Raw genomic sequence first — 5555 nt, forward strand, 5'->3', positions numbered from 1 at the left:
GTACAATATTGTGATTTATAAGAAATATATATTTGGTCTTCTTTGTCTACAATTTTAGGCTCATAGCTCCCAGAACTCTAGGAATTTCCTAAGTGTTGAGAGTGATATAGGTGTCTTTAGTTATGTTAAGAGCTGACTTTTGGAAAGCCCCTAGGCAACCTAAGGATGGGGACTGATTGCTAGGGGACCCAACCATGTGATTAGAGGGTTGGCATTTTCAGTTACCCCTCTCCCATACCTTCTGGGAGGGTCGAATCAATATCCAATGACCAACATTTTAATCAATCACAATTATGTAACAAAGCCTCCGTAAAAATCCAACAGTACTGGGTTCAGAGAGCTTCTGGGTTGGTGAACTCGAAGAACTGTGGGGAGACTGGCATGCCTGGAGAGGGCATGGAAGCTCTTCACCTCTTCCCACATACCTTGCCCTATGCGTCTCTTCCATCTGGTTGTTCCTGAGTTATATCCTTTTACAGTAAACCATTGATTTCGTAAGTAACATGTTTCTCTGAGTTCTGTAAGCCATTCTAATGAATTAATGGAACATGAGGAGGGAGTCATGGGACCCTCAATTTATGGCTAGTTGGTCAGAAGTGTAGGTGACAACACGGACCTGCAATTGGCACACTGAATTAGAGCGGGTAGATGAAATCTCCAATCTGTGGCCATTCCGTCAGAAGTACAGGTAATGGGGGCTTGCATCTGACCTCTGAAGTGTGTATATGTGTGTGTTCATTTGGGGGGGGAAGGTGCAGTCTTGTAGGACTGAACCTTTAACCTGTTGTGCTCTCTGATGTTATCTCCAGGTAAACAGTGTTAAAATTGCTAGTTGCTTTGGGGGACCCCCCACAGAGGAATTGGGTCTGGGATCCCCAATTTTAAATAGTTTTTCAGACTATTCTTATTTCAATGATCTTAACAGTTCTGAGAACTACTGATCAGGTGTTTGATGTAATGCCTCTCTGATGGAATTTGCCTGGTATTTTTCTCACAGGTAAACTGGGGTTATGGGACTTGGGAGGAAGAGGATCACGAAGGCGAAGTGCCATTCTCATCACATGATATAAAGAATATCATGATCAGCAAGACTTATCCTTGTTGATGTTGCTCATGATTACCTGGCTGAGGTAATTTTCATCAGGGTTCTCCTCTGTAAAAGTACTCTTTTATTCCTCTTTCCATGTTCTACTCTTTGGAAATGTGGACAAAAAAGTGGCCACACGCTAAACCTGACATGCTCAGGAGAGGCATACGTGGTGGGCCTTACAAACTCAGAGACTGAAAGTAACCCCACAGGATGATCTGAACATAAAAAAGTTTAACTAAAAGCGAGTTATGGCAGGTAGTCACGTCCTGGACTTGCACCTTCCTTGACAAAGGTCAACCTTTACCTTAGGTGAGCATGTCTATCGTCTTTTTGCATCTAAGATAACATAACTTTCAAATGTCAGAGCGATATGTTTTTCCTAGTCCCCTCAAGGCACAACCACTGGTGCCAGGGCACAAGAACACGGAGCCCCTTGTGGTTATCTTGTTCCCTGAACACCATCTCTATGTTCTGTAAATGTTAATTATTAACTATCCTGTAACCGCCAATGTAAAAGAAGTATGTGTTTTTCCATTTTGCTGTTTATCCAGTCCCAGAGACTTCCACCTTTGCTTTCTGTCTTAACCTACCACCAGTGGACTTCATGTGACCCTCCTTACGTCTCCTCCTTTGATTCTAATGTATAATATAGGCTGCAATACTGCCATTCTCCAGAGTGTTTTCTCAATCTGTTGAGATTTCGTTTCCCAGTAATTGTCAGTTGGCTCAAATAAACTCATAAAAATTCTCTAAAGGTTTGGATGTTTCTTTTGTCAACAGAAGGAAACCACTATGTTCAGTTCATACTTAAGAATAGGGAGTTTTGAAGATTTTGGCATAGATTATTTGGAATTCCTCTGCATGAAAGATTTTCCTCTTATTTTCCATTTATTAATTTATTTATACTACAAGTATAGACTTGTGGATATTTAGTTTATGCTTTGGGTTATAATTTCATACTCCTTTACTTATTTTATAAATTGCTCCAGCTTTGGATACTGGAAGCTTTTTTTTTTGTTTGGATTTGGTGTCCCTTTGACATAACCTCATTAAAGTAGGTTTTTGTTTTTCTTTTTAAAGCACTTTCTTACATTCTGGCACTACAAGATGCTTCGAGCTCATCTTATATATTGTCTGCCAAGTCCTTGAGTCAGCCATTTCTCCACTCGATGTTCCCATTGTTAAAAAGGTGTCGCTGCTTCTAAGCCCTCTCAGTTGATAGAGCGAAGAAATAGATATATGTATATGTGCGTGTGCATGCGCGCGCACACGCGCGCACACACACACACACACACACACACACACCCATGGGAAATAACTTTATTAACTACATAACGATGTTTCTGTGTCGATCCGTTGCCTGTAGTCTTAAAGACTCCACTCATTTCAAAAGTGATTTAGGTCAGCCCTTACTCTCTCTCCCTTAAAAGTGAGGTTGTTTGACACATTTGTAAAATGGATTCTTTTGTCAAAGTCTGCATTCCATCCAGAGATCCTTGGATCTCCTAAACAATTTTTAAAGTTTGCATGCTCTTTTTTTGCATACTTTGTCTGGAAATGCATGTCATATATCCACTATTACAATGTCATACAAAATAGTTTCACTACCCTGAAAGTCTTGAAAATTATGTTTAACCTATCTGACCCCACATCCTTCCCCAAAATCCTCCACAATATTTGATCTTTTTACTGTCTCTATAGCCTTCGCCTTTTCTAAAATGGCACACAATTCAAACCATAGCATATGTAGCCTTTTTAAACTGATATTCACTTAATGACATATACTTAAAGTTCATCGGTGTCTTTTCATGGATGATAGCTCATTTCTTTAAACTACTGTATAAAATTCCATTCACTATTTTGTCACAATTTGTCTATTTATTCACTTATTGTAGAAGATGTTGGTTGCTTCTGGGTTTTTGTAATTATAAATAAAGCTGCTATAAACATTTTGTATGCAGGATTGTACGGACATAATTTTCAGATTACTTGAGTAAATACCTAAGACTGAAATTTCTGCATTGTGTAGTAAGACCATGTTCATCTTTGTAAGTTATTGCCAAACTATTCCAAAGTGCCTGCACTGTTTTGTCTTCCCAGTCAACAAGAGTCCCTGTTGCTCTACATCCTTATCAGCATTTCATAGTTTCAATTTTTGGATTTTAGCCATTCTACTAGGTGTATAGAGATATCTTACTATGGTTTTGGAACTGGGTAGTGTTTTACATCATAATTCAATTTAAAAATATTTGTTATTCTGCTTTGGGCCTCTTTGGCACATGTTCGGCTTAGAGATCAGTGTAGGACTTGTGCCGATTCATATACAGTGTTTGTTTATTGTCTTATCCAACTCTGTCTGTGAGATTTCCCTTTATACTATCTTGGTCCCAAGGGTCCCCTTTGACAGCCTTCTGGCCAGAAAGGGAGGTTTCTATTGAAGTTGTGGCTATTCATACTTAGGTGCCATTTAGGTCACCGTTGGGGCAAAATGGTGAGCGAAAAATATAACAGAGCTTTCCTTCACACTTAGTGGACCTCAGGACACCCTCTCTGTAGTCATTTGTCCAGAGAGAGGAGTTTTTAAAATCATATTTTTAGTGGTCTACAGCCATGCCACCCTGAACGTGCCTGATCCCATCTGATCTCGGAAGCTAAGCAGGGTCGGTTCTGGTTAGTACTTGGATGAGAGACACACCTAGGAAGACCAGGTGCTATAGGCATAAAAATATATATATATTTTTTATATATATATAAAAAGGGATTTTTTTTTTGTAAGCTGACAAGGTCCTTGCAATCTGTGAGGTCAACCAAGAGTTGTCTTGCCTGAAAAAAAAAAAATCATACTTTTAGGTTCATGTACCTTTGTTACCACAGCGCACTTGTAGCTCCATGACTGGGCCTGTCCTCAGATCTGGGCAGGAAAAAAAAAGACAAAAAATCTGGCAATATCAGATCCATATACACATTCTCTGGCTAACAGGGACCCATTTTTCTGGTCCTCTGCTCAGCTTCTGCCAAAGGTTTTGGGCCTGCACCTGCTATTTGATTCTGGACCAAGGCTGCCTTTAGGTAAAAGCTGAGAAGTAAAAGGGGAAAAAATCTTTACCCCATATGAGTCATTCCGTGGAGTTTGGTTCTCATCTCCAATCCACTTACTATTTTTAACTCCTTACTTTCTTCAGATAGTTGCTTCTTGTATTTTGTCCAGAGTTGTAAGTTTCAATCAGTAGAAGAGGTAGGTGGTAGTGGACTTACCTCAGCTGTTAGTACCTAAAACCTCCATATCCGTTTTTGGTGTTCAAATTGTCAACTCTTTGGCCAGTGGGTGCCCTGCAAGCTGATTCTTGTGTCCTTTTAATTTGACCCCATTAAATTTTGAAAGCTTCCTTCAAAATATCTAAAATGACAACTGTTTTATTAATGACATAAATACTACAAATGTATATTTTGTTCTACAGTAGAGTATTGGTATGTCCTTATTTTTCACATGAATGGAGAAAATAAACACTACAGTGATCTTGCTATTTCTTATTTCAACAAAGTTTTGAGAGACTATAATTCCTTAAATTAGTAAATAATGCCATGAAATACACTGATTAAATCAAGTAGAGAATATGAAACTGAGGCTTATGAGCTGTCAAAAGGAAGATTTCTTCTCTTTATTTGACTCTTTAAATTTTTTTTTATTTTTCAGTTACAGTCGACATTCAATATTATATTAGTTTCAGGTATACAGCATAGTGGTTAGACATTTATCTAACTTACGCAATGATTCCCCAATAAATTACCTACCCACTTGACACCATACATAGCTATTAAAATATTATCGACTATATTCCCTATGCTATCTATACTTTACATCCTAGATTTATTTCCTTTTCAATCTTAAAAACACTTCTAAAAAAACATTTCCCCAAGAATCTATAAAGTCATTGGGGAATTTTTAAAAATAATGTAGCTGCAGCCGATCGGGGATTTATTCATGTTCATGTATGTCCATGGGCTACAGGTAGATTTTTATTCGAGAAGCCAACACTAACTGTCTCAGAGGAAGGGACCTTGTTTCTGTTTTCCTGCAATGAATGTTTGTAGATAGATCTGAATGTGCTGATTAGTGTAGAATTTTATTTGCTTCCACGTGAATGAGTTTTCTTATTTCGTGAGAATGCACCTCTCCTGTTTGGGAACGATGATTGGAGTACAGAATGTCCAGAAACAAAACCATTAACTTGAAATATTGCCTGTCCTCAGTATCAGGGAACTACTGACCCCTGGAGGTCAAGTTTTGATTCACAGGAAGCTCATAGCAGCGTGGTGTACTTTCTTTTCTGAATAGATGTTCGTTTTCCTTGAAAAATAAGGGTTGCTCTACGATCTCCATTTTACCCAGAATTTCTGTTGTTTCTAAGACTTTCTCCTATGTGTGAGACCATGTGAATTGAGAGACATGGGATGGTGAATCCAA

At 38.5% G+C, this 5555-nt stretch overlaps 1 pseudogene; it reads left to right on the top strand.

Annotated features, from left to right (window-relative positions):
* The first annotated feature begins 3690 nt into the window (after positions 1 to 3690).
* Positions 3691 to 3810, top strand: LOC118610323 (annotated as a pseudogene).
* Positions 3811 to 5555: the final 1745 nt, after the last annotated feature.

Source organism: Rousettus aegyptiacus, unplaced genomic scaffold (genome assembly GCF_014176215.1).
Source record: "Rousettus aegyptiacus isolate mRouAeg1 unplaced genomic scaffold, mRouAeg1.p scaffold_m13_p_12, whole genome shotgun sequence".
Classification (NCBI taxonomy): domain Eukaryota; kingdom Metazoa; phylum Chordata; class Mammalia; order Chiroptera; family Pteropodidae; genus Rousettus; species Rousettus aegyptiacus.